General features: G+C 48.2%; 2 long non-coding RNA genes across 2 annotated transcripts; both read left to right on the top strand.

The window, feature by feature from the left end:
• The first annotated feature begins 1,916 nt into the window (after positions 1 to 1,916).
• LOC115600025 lies at positions 1,917 to 3,906 on the top strand. Its single transcript, XR_003988775.1, has 3 exons — positions 1,917 to 2,221; positions 2,933 to 3,036; positions 3,864 to 3,906. It is a non-coding gene; the product is annotated as an uncharacterized LOC115600025 (long non-coding RNA).
• Positions 3,907 to 13,743: 9,837 nt separating this feature from the next.
• Positions 13,744 to 15,501, top strand: LOC115600029. Its single transcript, XR_003988782.1, has 3 exons — positions 13,744 to 13,783; positions 14,502 to 14,605; positions 15,434 to 15,501. It is a non-coding gene; the product is annotated as an uncharacterized LOC115600029 (long non-coding RNA).
• The last annotated feature ends 464 nt before the right edge of the window (positions 15,502 to 15,965 follow it).

Here is a 15,965-nt window from a genome sequence, read left to right as displayed (position 1 = left end):
TACAGCAAACTTCCTCTTTCTTTAACAGCTCTTAGAAGAGGGAGGTGGGCAGGGGGTAGCAGGGGGATCCTTTGTTGCCCTTGACCACTCTGTTACTGGGGCATCAGATACACCCCCCCCTGAGAGGCGTCTTCATCTCTCTCTCTCTCCAAGTGACCTGGCGAGGTTTGGTGACGCTACCTCGTCCTTGGGGGGGGAGGCTGTTCAAGTGGATGACTGTTCTGGCGGTAAAATAAAATGAGAAAAATTAAAGGAGGTTTGGCAAGGCGAGGAGAAGAGAGGAGAGGGAGTGGGAGAGGTCTGTCTAACCATGCTGAGTTAGCAGCAGATGTCATTGTGAAGCCAGTCTTGATGGCGATAGGGAGAGTTGCCTGAGGAGCAGTGGAATGCAAATGTCACCCTTCTCTTGAAGAAGGGCATGGAAGAAGACCCAGGGATCTACAGGCCAGTTATCCTCACCTCGATCCCTGCAAAGGCGATGGCCCATGAAGGACAAGAGGGTCATCATGAGTTGCCGCCATGGCTTCACAAAGGGAGAGTCGTGATTGACGGACCCGATAACCATTTACGACGAAATGGCTGGCTTGGCAGAAAAGGGGAGAGCTGCAGCTACTTCCTCCCTAGCCTTCAGGAAGGCTTTTGAGGCCGTCTCCCTTAAGAGATCGTCCCCGAGAAGCTGAAGAAGTTAGGAGCCGAATGAGCAGGCAGTGGTGGGAGTTGCAAACTGGCTAAGCAGCAGGACCCAGAGGGGGGTGGTGATCAGGGCCATGAAGTCTAGTTGGAGTCCAGTAACTAGCGGTGTACCCTGGGGGTCAACCTTGACGCTGATCCTGTTCAACATGCTACGTAATGATCTGGATGAGGGGTAGACAGAGTGTACCCCCAGGGGGTTTGCTGATGATAGAAAACGGGGAGGAGTGTCTGATACACCAGAGGGCTGTGCTGCCACCCAGAGGGACCCCGACAGGCTGGAGAACTGAGCAGGCAGTAGCCTCGTGTGGCTCAGAAAGGGGAAGTGCAAAGTCCCCCACCTGGTGAGGAACAACCCCAGGCAGCAGGAGAAGCTTGAGGCCGACAGGCTGGAAAGCAGTTTTGCAGAAAAGGAGGTGGGAGGGCCGCTACTGGTGGTCGCCAAGTTGAACAGGAGCTGACAATGTGTCCTTGCCGCAAAGAAAGGTAAGGATCGCCTTAACCCGATGTAGAGGAAAGCGGGGTTTATGCGTGTTACAGTGCAGTTGTGTAGGCCAATGAAATTGTTCCATCTCCCTGGGGATGCAGGGCACCGAAGGCCACCCTTGGGGGCACTGCCTCTTTTTCTCAAAGCCTCCTGCCCAGGCTAGGGCAAATCCTATCTTGATCTGCCCTCCTGCCCTCAAGCCACCAGTGCTGAACGCACTCTTTGTATTTTATTTTATCCCAGGAGGTATTCAGCTTAGAGACATCCGCCACTGGAGTTGGGTTTTCACAGAGAAGTATTTAGAGGTATTTCTGGTGTGTTGTGCGAAATGTTCTGAAAACGCAAGGTCTGCCCTGGCCTGGCAACAGCAGCCTTTTGCCTGGAGGGAGCAGCCGCTGAATCAGGAAAAAGCCACAAGCACGTGTGGGGTGGACTAGATGCGGTAATAAATAACAAAACGTGGTACTTGTAGCTACAATGGCCTCTTCTGAGGCCTCGTTGCCCGCCCCCAGGGTGGCAGCACTACACGACACGGATTCCTCGGCGGACTCGCCCACGTCAAAGTTGTCTCCCTCCATCCCCAGATCGGATCCCTGCGCGTCCCGAGAGCACCGGGTGGACGAGGGAGGGGACACCAGCGCAAACGACAGGCGAGACAGCGAATCGCCATGCGGGATCGGGCGGTGGCGATCTGGCGGCCCAATGGGCGCCGCGGAAGGCGTAGTCGAGTTGAGGAAGCGTGGGGACGGGACAGGTCGTTTGGGTTGAGGAGAGACTTGGTTGTTCGGCCGGGCGTGTTGCGCCGCAGCTGCCTTCGGAAAGGTCCTCGGCAAGGCGCATCCCCTGCACCGTCATTTACGAGAACGAGGTGGTAGCCGCAGCTTTTCTCCGTGAGCGGTTTACCCCGGCCCGACCCGGTTCCTTTGCTGTTCCCTTTGTCTTCCTTTCCTGTTCCCCTCCCCCCGCGCTCGCAAGCACCCCGAGCCGAGGTCCGGTTGCGCGGTGTTCGGGAGCGCGGCAGGGCGGGTGGCGTCGTTGCTGCTGGTGAGTGTTTGGGGGGTCGGGAAGAGAGAGGGAGGGACGTGGTGTCTCTGGGTTGTGGAGCTCTCTACTGCGCTATCCCTACAACTCGCGCTTTTTCGGTGCTCGTTCCCCATTTCCACCTCCCCCGATTACCGCAGGGCGTTCAGGGTTGCTGGTGCTGTCCGTCTCGCCTCGGTTCCTAGCCCCGTGACCGTAATGAGTTGGTTCTCGGTAGTAGAAATGCAGGTCTTAATGATGTGCTTCGTAAGAGGAGCGTCATAGAGGTTTCACGTGCTTTTGTATAATAGTTGAGCTCCAGGGAGAACGAACGTCCGCTGATGGTCCACTTCACTAAGTTCTTTGCCGATTCGGTTAATGCCTTTGTCTCCTGTCGTGCCTCTGCGTGGCCGGCGTTGAATAGAAAAGCTGCTCTAGGAATCAGTCTAGCCAAGCTAAAACCTACCGGAGGTCGCTTATCTGAAGTACTGGCCCATTTCCTTACCTGCATCTTCTTGCGTGCCGAATCCCACTTGTGGAGGGGGCTCTGTAAATACGTTGTACTTTACGTGTAGAAAGTATTATCGAGGCGCAAGAAAAATCAAGGTTTTGGCTTGCATTTGGGGTGTCCGTTAATCTGCTGCTGTTTGAATTCAGCGGGGCATGTTGGTTTTCTTGAGCTGTATTACCATTCTCTGAAGCCGGTCAGGTTTTAACCGTTTGCTCTTCCAACAGTGCCTCGCGTCCTATAACCTTTCACCCCAACTCCGATGCTTTTCCTAGTCATGCCGAAGGAGCCGATTATGAGGTTATCTGAAGCAGAAGATTGTGGTGATTCTGTAAGTACTGGGAAGCTTCCTGGACGCTCAGCTGTAGCCGTGATTAGTTCCTCATTTCCTAGACTCTTTTGCCATCCCCCCTTTTGGTGTCGATAGGGCGTGGTAGGCTGTTTTGGGTTTTCTGGCGCTATAATCCTTTGCCTCTTGGTTGTAATGGAATTGAGTGTTTTGACTAAAAGCAGTGTTGTAAAGAAATGTCATGGCAAGGTATGTGCTTCAGGTGCAAAATGCAGTGTTGTTTTGGAGCGCAGTCTGATGCCTGTCGTCATGGTCTAGAGTAAGAGTTAGTAGTATTTCTTGTAATAGGGAGGAGAGGGCTTGTGGTTTGTGGCAGGTCAGGGGAGAGGGAGGAAGGGGCAATCTGGTTGAGAGGTGCTGGGTGCTTCGCTTTTATAGGTAAAAGTCAAGTTCGAAGACTTTGTAAACGGACGCAAAAGGCAGACTCAAGTTTATTTTCCAGCAGAACTGGGTATTTTCCATGAAGTTTTAATGCAGGCTTCAACCCAGAGACAAAGGTAGCTTCTGTGGGTGTTTTGTAGTCCGTTATTGTCTTGCTTGAGAAAAATGGCGTGGGTGGTTTTGTTTTGTTTATTTTTCCTCTACTATAGTAGTGTGCATTACTGGTCTTTGTATCTTTCCTTGGAAAGTGTCAGTTGCAGGGGGAGAGGTGGTAATTTGAAGCGCAATGGTGGAATTGCTAGGAATTGGCTAAGTGGTTTCTCTGTGGGTTTCCCTGCTGTGATTCCTTCCCTTCCTGCCCTCTCCCCTCTTTGTGTGTGGCCTTTTATTTTATTTCTGAATTTATTTATGGTTTTGTACTTCTCCAGCTTCTTGGTCCTTTAATGATCATTGTCGAGAAGCGTGCTGCTCACCTGGGACTGACCAAGGGATTCCGGACGGTTGTGGATGAATGGCCCGAGGATGGGCGGTCTGTCTGTCGCGTACATCTGCGTATTCTGGGTGGCGGTCAGTCGGGCTGTCCGCCCGGCTAAGAATTTTGCACCACGAGAGTTGCCGCACATGTACAAATGGCCAGTGAATGGATTTTTGTCTGTTGCCCGTTGTCAATCTAGGCACTGTTGAGGTCTGATGTTTTGTGGCGTGTCTGAGGAGGGTAACAAATGCATCGGGCAGCAATTGCACAATAAAGATAGAGGATGGGGATATGACCTCTGTCTCGTGCGTGTTGCTGGGGGAAATAGTTCTGCAAGTTGATCTGGTGCCTCCCAGGAGTGTAAGTATGTGGAACATTTTGGCCTGTTAACAGCGTTCTGTGTATAGGTAGTGATTTGCCCGATCATTTGAAGCGTGATGCTGGAACCGCTTAGGAGTGTCCTGGGTCTTGTAGGAAGCAAACTCTTAGCTTTTTGGAAGTGGTATGCAAACGTACGTAAAGGCGGTGCGTAGAGGCTGCTGCTGCTTCTGTTTATACTTTGGAAAATAGTCTATGTGACGCTACAGTAGTGCCGTACAAGGGTGGTTTTGGCGGAGCGCAACGTGTTGGAAGCATCGAGCTCTCTTTGAAGCCCTTTATCGATGGCTGTGTGTTAAGGCCCTGTTGATATCCCTTTTCTGGTGAGGAGGGCTGTGGTAGCAGGGAACAGTCGGTGTGAATGGCAGCTGTGGTGCTTCCATAGGTAAAGCATTGGTGTGTTATCAACGCCCTTGTAGCTACAACTACAAAGCACAGCACTATGAAGGGCTGCTCTGGGGAAAGAGAACTCCGTCGCAGGCGGACCCAAACCAAAACTACTTTTCAGAGATACAGAAAACTTCCTTTTTCTTTTACAGCTCTTAGAAGAGGGAGGTGGGCAAGGGGTAGCAGGCGGATCCTTTGTTGCCCTTGACCACTGTGTTACTGGGGCATCAGATACACCCCTCCCTGAGAGGAGTCTTCATCTCTCTCTCTCTCCAAGTGACCTGACGAGGTTTGGTGACGCTACCTCGTCCTTGGGGGGGAGGCTGTTCAAGTGGATGACTGTTCTGGCGGTAAAATAATATGAGAAAAATTAAAGGAGGTTTGGCAAGGCGAGGAGAAGAGAGGAGAGGGAGTGGGAGAGGTCTGTCTAACCGCGCTGGGTTAGCAGGCTGATGTCTGTGAAGCCAGTCGTGATGGCTATAGGGAGAGTTGCCTGAGGAGCAGTGGAATGCAAATGTCACCCTTCTCTTGAAGAAGGGCATGGAAGAAGACCCAGGGATCTACAGGCCAGTTATCCTCACCTCGATCCCTGCGAAGGCGATGGCCCATGAAGGACAAGAGGGTCATCATGAGTTGCCGCCATGGCTTCACCGAGGGAGAGTTGTGATTGACTGACCCGATAACCGTTTGTGACAAAATGACTGGCTTGGCAGACAAGGGGAGAGCTGCAGCTACCGCCTCCCTAGCCCTCAGGAAAGGTTTTGAGGCCGTCTCCCGTAAGAGATCCTCTGCTGCTGTACGAGTTCAGTAGGGTATGTTGGTTTGCTTGAGCTGTATTACCTTTCTCATAAGCCGGTTTGGTTTTAACATTTTGTTCTTCCTCCAGTGCCTCGCGTCCCATAACCTTTCACCCCAACTCCGACACTTTTCCTCTTCATGCTAATAAGATAAAGACTACCGAGTTTGGGTCTCAATTTTCTTTTTCCTTTTTGCTTCCTTTCTCTCCTTCTTCCTCAGACTTCTCATCTGTTCCCCGTCTCTCGCCCCGCCACCCCAACACAACGTCTCAGAAGAGACCACATTTGGAGGTCTTCTCCCCGGCGGGATGCAAACAGTGCGCACACACTTTCCCCTCTACCCCATGGAAGCAGGTACTGTGCGTGAGCTCCCGCCCACGGGATTCCACGTGGCATCGGCCGGCCGGGGCTCACCCGTTGGGCTTGCTGCAGGACCCCACCCCTTAACCTCATGCGAAGGAGGAGGAACAAGGGCTCGCACCTTTGGGTGGGGTAGGGCGCGGCGGAAGTTCTCTCCCTCGGCCAAGGGATTCGACGACACCTGCTGCCCAGGAGCTGGAACACCCACCATGGCTCGCGCGGCAGCAGGCCACCTGCCTGCCGGAGGCCTTCCCAGACGACCCGGAGCCGGTCGCGGTGCACCGCCGCAGAGGAAATGTGCCCGGCCAGGGCCGGCCCACTCCCCGAAACTGGCTCAGGATGGATCGCCGGAGACAAGGTTATTGAAGCTAGAAAAGCACGTGAAGTCCTGATCCATAATCCTGTATAATCACTTTCCTCCAGACTAAAAGGTTAACCATTTTTAATTTACTTTTTCCTTTTCTGGGGCCCCTATAATTCCAATTTCTAATCATTATAGACTTCAATTTGCTCCCTTTCCTCTGATCCTGGGTCTTTGATTTTGTCTGACCCGTCTAGGAATTTTAATGTGGCAATTCCTACAGCCCTTGGTTACCTTAGTAAGAGTGTCTTGCAGAGGGCTTAGGACCTATCACCCACCCACGAATCCTATAGGAATCGCTTTGGTCCTTCATCGGTCAAGTCCCTCGTGGGAGATTGGGACCGTGGTTAGAAGACCTACACAATTGCTTTGGAACGAGTTTCCGTCTCAGTCACACTCTTACATGCACACAGGCAACCGAATCCCACCCAACTGACCGGTATACGCCTTTAATACTTACAACTCTGTCGTCTTCGTTCGGATCTTCGCGCGCAGAATTACAGGTAAAATGTACTACTGCAGCCGGCAAGGGAGCTCATAAAAATCAAATTCTTTGCTTACCTCTATTCAGGTTCTGGATGGCGTTAGTCCTGACCCGACCCGAACAGGAGCCACCAAAAGGTGGGGCGCCACTCCTAGATCAAGTCAGAATTCAGGAACTGAGACCTTCCCGGACGAGCCCCCAATTGAGATAAATGAGACCCAAACAGGATTGTAATCAAAATTTACAAATTATTAAGCGAATAAAGGCAAGCAAACAGCGCTGGGTGCGCCAGGAGTCTCCGCTCCACCAAGACGCACGCGCGGCAAATTCCGTTCCTCCCTTTTATGCGTTTTTCTCCCAAAGTCTCCTGCTGGGAGTTTTTGGAATAAAACGGACACGTGAGCAATCCTGACTATTTAGCATTAGCAAGAGTGAGCTAAGGGCCTGGAGGCCCAGCTGCGAGGTTACTAAAAGATCAGATACAGGCAAAAGATAAGGGAGTTGGCAGCAGAAGAGAAGAATAACAGGATGGGAAAGCATCTCACAGACAACACATAAAGAGTTGTATTTTACCAGTTAGATAGTGCCATGTGGTATATGAAAAATGTGCTGTACCAATCAGCAATATGCTTATATTAGGTTATCGGCCTGACTGTGTATAAAAGCGCTATCACTACTCTCAATAAACGGCAATATTTTGATTATATTAATCTGCGTGTTGTCCTCTGTTCTCCTGCAGTCTCCTCCCTCTTTTTTTCCTGCCATGTGACATCCCATTGGCCCCCCCCATACTAATACATATTCATAGAAAAGGTTGGTCTTTGCAAATGAATCGTATCCTCTTCAGCGCATACCCTCTTCACCTCTTAAGGTCTTCTCCTCAGCTTGCTCCTAGGATGACCCCAAACTTTGCTCATGCGCTTTATAGGCTTCTCTTACCACAATGCAGCCAGCAGCAGAACTGGTTCAAACCGATAACGTTCGCAAAAAAAAGAAACTATGTACATCTTAGGGTTGTGGTTATAGAAGGGTATGTAAGAGATTGACAGGGATTAGATGAACATATTTCACAATCCCCCATCTTCTGTTTTATGGTACTGATTCGTGGTTTTGTTTCCAATCGAGTTACCGCCTGCCAAATTGGTATCAATTTGGGATCATCTTTTGGTTTTTTATTATATCAAGAGGTACTGCAGATATCTGCATCCCTTGTATAACCAAGTGTATTAGTCCAATAAAACAAGGTATTAAACATGGAATTATTAACAATCCTGTAAATATCCCAAACACAACTATCCCGATTTTAGTAATCCAATCACGGCCCATAAAGTTCCCACATAGTCCTAACTAGGACGTGCAATTTTCTTCATTTCTTTTACAAGCTCATTCACAGTTTTTCCTTCATCATCAATTTCTAAACAACAATTACTAAGATTAAATTTTTGACAGATGCCCCCTTCTTTTGCAAACAGATAATCCAAAGCTAAGTGATTTTGATACACAAAGCTAAGCGATTTTGATACAAAGCAGTTCTCATCTTAGTATTTTGTTTTGCAATTAATAACTTCACAATGTTTTCAGCAAGATTTACAAGTAGATTTTTAGCCACTGTAGGAATTTCATATTTCACTCCTGTCTCTATTTTAAATAATAATTGGTGTTGTATTGATTTCTTTTGGATCATGTTGGGAGTTTGGGGGGGGTGGGGAGGGGGGATAGTGGGGGGGTGGGAGTATGGATCCGGTAACTAGATGGAAGGGAATTATTCAAAATGCTATAGTTGAAGGAGAAATGGTTCCCAATATGGGTCCGATGGCTTTTCCAGTGATTGTGGGACCAGGAGGAGGAGGTCAATGGGTCGCATTAGATTGGAAAATGATAAAAGAGGCCAAAGCTGCCATTTCGCAGTATGGTTTGAAATCATCATTTACTCAATCTCTTTTGCAACATCTTTTTACTGCTCAATTGTTGACGCCATATGACACAAAAATGCTCATTAATACTCTGTTAACTCCTTCTCAACAGCTGCAATTTCATCATAAATGGCAAATGCTGTGTGAAAATGCAGCTGTGATTCCTAGACAGAACACCGATGCATTATACGGAGTGCAAGCACAAATGTTACTCGGTGCTGGTCCTTTTGTAGGTGCAGATTTGCAGGCACGGTTTCAAACTGAAGTGTTACAACTTTCACAAGTATTGGCGTATAAAGCTTTGCAAACTATGCATGAGCCTGCACAAGCAACCCCCTCTTTTACAAATATTTAAACATGGGGGAGCAGAGCTGTATTCAGAATTTGTGGATTGCTTATATTCAGCGATAACATCACATCTGGATTTGTCAGAAGAGATGAAAACAAAATTTTTTGATATGTTAGCATATGACAATGCTAATGAAAAAACTAAACGTGCATTAGGACTACTCCCAAAAGGTGCTACAGCAGCTCAATTGTTAGAAGCTTCTGAGCGAATGCTAGAAGCAGGTAAAGCTGCTTAAGGACCATCATTGCAATATGGTCCTCAGTATTGATGTATATTGTGGTGCATGGTGCACTGGTGTTTCATGCAGAGATAAAAAAGACTTGGTTGGTAATTACACTTGCAGTTTTGGTTTGGGAGATTGTACCACTTCATTTTGTTTCAGGCTGACTCCACCAGATTTTAGTAGCAATAGCATTTCATTTTTGAATCTTCTGATGTTAATTTTGTCTTGTCAATTTTTTTTCTCATATATTGGTGAGGAGTAAGACAAAAAACACAGTCATGAGAATGAGCATGCCTTTTTGGAGGCCGAGAGTTGCGGCGGAGAGTGAGAGCTGCTCCTCGTACAGAGAGCACCCCCACTCCTGCCTCCACAGCCGCTTCTCGCTCCCCCTCCCACAAGGGCACAGCTCAGATACAGCCGGTGAGCATTGCCAGTGTATCTGCTACAGCTGCAGCTGCTGTCTCTGCCCCCACAGACACTGCTGCTGCTCAGAAAGTGAGCCCTGCTGTAGACACCACAGCTACCAACTTCCAATTTATAAATAAATATTTAAGGAAAATTTGGTCTGTATATCAAAATGTAGACTTTGTCAGGTTTTCAGTTAAACGCTTTTGTTCACCTCTACCTTTGTATTTCATAGGGGTGATCTTCAGGACAAAGGTTTTTCAATCACTCTAGTTATTCTGTCCAAATATTTTGTAAAAAGACAACTGTGCTGTGCTGAAAATAATATTGCACATGTATCGGTAGGGTCCATTATGAAATGCACTGGATATTATCACAAAAGAAATGCTGTGTAATATTTTCTAATTTTCTTACAATTGCTTCTTTGGCAGATTATTTCAGCTTAAACAGTCACCTAAAAGAGAACTCTCAATATGCCATTAGACAGCAGTAATTTTGAGTTTTCAAAAAAGTACCGTGGCAGATAATATCCAGTATTGCATTTTTAATTTTTTCATCAACATCTCCATAGAAAAACCAGAGTCTCTTTTGATGTCAGCAGGTAGAGCTAAATATTTGCAATCTGAGTGACCATAGTGATTTGTGTTTTGAAACTCAGAACAGTGAGTCCCTGTGGTTGGATGCCAAAGACGTATTTCACAGTTAACTATTTTTTTGAAGCAGGATCCATAACAGGATGAAAACTTGATCAAGATTTGGTAAGAACTTAGTCCTGGCAGTTAGGATGAAGGTATTGCCTTAGCTAATTTTAATGCTAAAACCCACACCCCTTTGTGAATAATGAGCATGTTGATCAAGTCACCTCCCTAAATATTATAAATATGAGCCTAGATGCATATGTATAGTTAGGAGTGGTGAATGAATCATTCTTGACAAGATCATGTGTTTGTTGTAGTTTTTCCTTTGTTTAAATTTTGTACATTACACATATGCATCCTGAAAGGTGTGCTGGCTGGTGTTATATCAAAAAAAAAAAAAAAAAAAAAAAAAGAGGGGAGGGGGGAGGTGTGCTTTTGCTGTTTAAAGGCTTGGAATTCTGTCTCTAAACAATTTTATTAGGCCTTTTGGGGCCTCAATTTGGCGACCATGGAGGAAACCAGGACTCCACCGTGCCGTGACCCGGGAGGGGTCTGGGGACGCTTTTGGGGCCCCCCGACGAATTTTTGTCGGATAAGCCTCCCCTACCCCCTTGACTCTACGCGCCAGTGGACACCTGACCTTCCTCATACTAAAAAGGTATTTAAGTCCTTCCACTGCAGTGTGAAATGTGCTTTTCGTATTGTGTTGTATTGATAATAGGCTTTTGTTAATGTTGTAATTCATGTGATCATTTATATGTTGATTATGGGATCCCTCGTCTATATGTTGATTGTTGATTGTGCTATTCTGTTGCACTGCTAAGCAGATGAACTTAACTTCTGATATTTTAACACAGATGCTAAAAGATGTTGATAGTGTCAGACATGCAGTTTACAATACCGTGCTGCCACTGACTTTTTATTGTTAGCTTTTAGGTTATGTTTGTGAAGACTTTGATGGAGTGTATTGCATGAATTTATCTCATCATTCAGAGTCAATTCACAACCAAATGCAATTGATTAAGATAACATGAAAAAATTAACTGTTGCATATACTGGGTTAGATGAATGCTTAAACCGCTTAGGGTTAGGGGGATAGCTTAGAGATTTAATTAGAGAAAGCTTATCAATTATATTTGTTATTATTGCTTTTGTATTATTAGTATGTTGTTTATGGCGATGTATCATTAGCATGTTATCTCGCGCGATGAAGCAAGTCCGGATTGCTCAAAAACAAAGGGGGCGTCGTTGGGAGTTTTTGGAAGAAAACGGACATGTGAGCAATCCTGACTATTTAGCTTTAGCCAGAGTGAGCTAAGGGCCTTGAGGCCAGCTGCAAGGTTATTAAAAGATCAGCTATGTGCAAAAGATAAGGGAGTTGGCGGCAGAAAAGAAGAATAACAGGATGGGAAAGCATCGCATAGACAGCACATAAACAGTTGTATTTAACCAGTTCTGAGCTCCTGAGAAGAAGAAAGTTACGGCAGATAAAAAGTTGTAAACAGGATGCCTGCGGTCAGCAAAGCAGGACAAGGACGATAAGCAGCACCCAATCGCAACGCGACAACAGGTGTGGACAGCAACACGCAGCCAATCAACATGAGCCACGAAGATGCCAAGACCATATAAATGTAACGCTTTGCTTAATAAAATTGAGCTTAGTTGCTAACTCATATTGAGTCGTCTCTTTGCTCCGCAAGCCCACACCCTCCAACAGGATCACAGCATACGATTTATCTCCTCCTTTGCACAAAGCATATTGGGTTTGGTTATAAATGCCGCTTCCCTATTTCTGGCAATGAACTCACCCCAAGTACAACTAGAAGAGGTCTGGTCAGGGCAATAGTGATTGGCAGTCACAGCCCGAAGTGGTTGCAGCCCTTGGCAGACCTTTCAAGCCGCAACACAGGTTCCCTCTCCGGTCTTGCCCTCTTCCTTCGTCTTAAGGGGTGGTCTTCTCTGGACAACCAGGTGAGTTTTTCCAATTTGTATGCTATGTCCCAAAAAGCTGGTGTACACTGATCCCTGTTATTGGTAAATTGTAATTGTCTTCCCTAGTAGGTATCCACTCAGGAATCTCCCTGTCCCCTAATTTTTAAGGAGTAGCCACAATGAAATTTCCACAGCATCTTAGCTTATGCTCTTTGATGAAGGTCTCTTCAAGTTCGTCTGTTAGCTTAGTGTCTCCTCGTTCAGATGTTATTTTCCACTCCTTCACCTGACCTTTTCCTCGTGACACATGGCCACCTTTTTTCAGCAGTTCTCACAGCTGTTTCTGTAGTTCATAAAACAAGAAAAGGTCCTTCCCAGAGGGGAGATAGGGTTTTTCTTTCCATGTTTTTATCGAAACCTTATCTCCCGGTTTTAACTCATGGTTATAAAAGGGTATGTAAGAGGCTGACACAAATCAGATGAACATATTTCACACTAAGGAGACAATGATGAGGTTATCTGAAGCAAAAGATTGTGGTGACTCTGTAAGTACTTTGTGTCCTTGCCGCAAAGAAAGCTAAGGATCGCCTCAGCCCGATGCAGAGGAAAGCGGGGTTTATGCGTGTTACAGTGCAGTTGTGTGGGCCAATCAAATCGTTCCCTCTCCCCGGGGATGCAGGGCACCGAAGGCCACCCTTGGGGGCACTGCCTCTTTTTCTCAAAGCCTCCTGCCCAGGCTAGGGCAAATCCTATCTTGATCTGCCCTCCTGCCCTCAAGCCACCAGTGCTGAACACACGCTTTGTATTTTGTTTTCTCCCGGGAGGTGTTCAACTTAGAGACGTCCGCCACGAGAGTGGGACTTTCACAGGGGAGAATTTAGAGGTACTTCTGAAGTGTTGTGGGAAATGTTCTGAAAAGGCAAGGCCTGCCCGGGCCTGGCAACAGCAGCCTTTTGCCTGGAGGGAGCAGCAGCAGCAGCAGCAAAAATCCGCAAGCACGTGCGGGGTGGACTCGATGCGGTAATAAATAACAAAACGTGGTACTTGTAGCTACAACGGCCTCTTCTGAGGCCTCGTTGCCCGCCCCCAGGGTGGCAGCACTACACGGCACGGATCCCTCGGCGGATTCGCCCACGTCAAAGTTTTCTCCCTCCATCCCCAGATCGGATTGCTCCGCGTCCCGAGAGCACCGGGTGGACGAGGGAGGGGACCCGCCGAGGGGGGGGGACGGGACACCAGCGCAAACGACAGGCGAGACAGCGAATCGCCATGCGGGATCGGGCGGCGGCGATATGGCGGCCCAATGGGCGCCGAGGAAGGCGTGGTCGAGTTGAGGAAGCGTGGGGACGGGAAGGGTCGTTTTGGCTGAGGAGAGACTTGGGTGTCCGACCGAGCCTGTTTGCGCCGCAGCTGCCTTCGGAAAGGTCCTCGGCAAGGCGCATCCCCTGCAATGTCATTTACGAGAACGAGGTGGTAGCCGCAGCTTTTCTCCGTGAGCGGTTCCCCCCCGCCTGCTCCGGTTCCTTTGCTGTTCCCTTTGTCTTCCTTTACTGTTCCCCTCCCCCGCGCTCGCAAGCACCCCGAGCCGAGGTCCGGTTTGCGCGGTGTTCGGGAGCGCGGCAGGGCGGGTGCCGTCGTTGCTGCTGGTGAGTGTTTGAGGGGTTGGAAAGAGGGAGGGAGGGAGGGAGGGACGTGGTGTCTCTGGGTTGTGGAGCTCTCTACTGCGCTATCCCTACAACTCGCGCTTTTTCGGTGCTCGTTCCCCATTTCCACCTCCCCGATTACCGCAGGGCGTTCAGGGTTGCTGGTGCTGTCCGTCTCGCCTCGGTTCCTAGCCCCGTGACCGTAATGAGTTGGTTCTCGGTAGTAGAAATGCAGGTTTTAAGGATGCGCTTCGTAAGAGGAGCGTCATAGAGGTTTCACGTGCTTTTGTATAATAGTTGAGCTCCAGGGAGAACGAACGTCCGCTGATGGTCCACTTCACTAAGTTCTTTGCCGATTCGGTTAATGCCTTTGTCTCCTGTCGTGCCTCTGCGTGGCCGGCGTTGAATAGAAAAGCTGCTCTAGGAATCGATCCAGCCAAGCTAAAACCTACCGGAGGTCGCTTATCTGAAGTACTGGCCCGTCTCCTTACCCCCATCGTCTTGTGTGCCGAATCCCACTTGTGGAGGGGGCTCTGTAAATACGTTGTATTCTACGTGTAGAAAGTATTATCGAGGCGCAAGAAAAATCAAGGTTTCGGCTTGCGTTTGGGGTGTCCGTTAATCTGCTGCTGTTTGAATTCAGCGGGGCATGTTGGTTTCCTTGAGCTGTATTACCATTCTCTGAAGCCGGTCAGGTTTTAACCGTTTGCTCTTCCAACAGTGCCTCGCGTCCTATAACCTTTCACCCCAACTCCGATGCTTTTCCTAGTCATGCCGAAGGAGCCGATTATGAGGTTATCTGAAGCAGAAGATTGTGGTGATTCTGTAAGTACTGGGAAGCTTCCTGGACGCTCAGCTGTAGCCGTGATTAGTTCCTCATTTCCTAGACTCTTTTGCCATCCCCCCTTTTGGTGTCGATAGGGCGTGGTAGGCTGTTTTGGGTTTTCTGGCGCTATAATCCTTTGCCTCTTGGTTGTAATGGAATTGAGCGTTTTGACTAAAAGCAGCGTTGTAAAGCAATGCTCATGGCAAGGTATGTGCTTCAGGTGCAAAATGCAGTGTTGTTTTGGAGCGCAGTCTGATGCCTGTCGTCATGGTCTAGAGTAAGAGTTATTAGTATTCTTGTAATAGGGAGGAGAGGGCTTGGGTTTGTGGCAGGTCAGGGGTGAGGGAGGAAGGGGCAATCTGGTTGAGAGGTGCTGGGTGCTTCGCTTTTATAGGTAAAAGTTCAAGTTCGAAGACTTTGTAAACGGACGCAAAAGGCAGCCTCAAGTTTATTTTCCAGCAGAACTGGGTATTTTGCCTGAAGCTTTAATGGGGGCTTCAAACCAGAGACAAATGTAGCTTCTCTGGGTGTTTTGTAGTCGGTTACTGTCTCCCTTGAATAAAATGGCATGGCTAGGTTTGTTTTGTTTATTTTCCTCTACTATAGTAGTGTGCATTACTGGTCTTTGTATCTTTCCTTGGGAAAGTGTCAGTTGCAGGGGGAAGAGGTGGTAATTTGAAGCGGAATAGTTGAATTGCTAGGAATTGGCTAAGTGGTTTCTCTGTGGGGTTCCCTGCTGTGATTCCTTCCCTTCCTGCCCTCTCCCCTCTTTGTGTGTGGCCTTTTATTTTATTTCTGAATTTATTTATGGTTTTGTACTTCTCCAGCTTCTTGGTCCTTTAATGATCATTGTCGAGAAGCGTGCTGCTCACCTGGGACTGACCAAGGGATTCCGAACGGTTGTGGATGAATGGCCCGAGGATGGGCGGTCTGTCTGTCGCGTACATCTGCGTATTCTGGGTGGCGGTCAGTCGGGCTGTCCGCCCGGCTAAGAATTTTGCACCACGAGAGTTGCCGCACATGTACAAATGGCCACTGAATGGATTTTTGTCTGTTGCCCGTTGTCAATCTAGGCACTGTTGAGGTCTGATGTTTTGTGGCGTGTCTGAGGAGGGTAACGAATGCATCGGGCAGCAATTGCACAATAAAGATAGAGGATGGGGATATGACCTCTGTCTCGTGCGTGTTGCTGGGGGAAATAGTTCCGCAAGTTGAGCTGGTGCCTCCCAGGAGTGTAAGTATGTGGAACATTTTGGCCTGGTTAACAGCGTTCTGTGTATAGGTAGTGATTTGCCCGATCATTTGAAGCGTGATGCTGGAACCGCTTAGGAGTGTCCTGGGTCTTGTAGGAAGCAAACT

The sequence above is a fragment of the Calypte anna genome, chromosome W (genome assembly GCF_003957555.1).
Source record: "Calypte anna isolate BGI_N300 chromosome W, bCalAnn1_v1.p, whole genome shotgun sequence".
Taxonomy (NCBI): Eukaryota; Metazoa; Chordata; class Aves; order Apodiformes; family Trochilidae; genus Calypte; species Calypte anna.
Note: the sequence above shows the minus strand (reverse complement) of the source record. Positions and strands in the feature narration are given on the sequence as shown.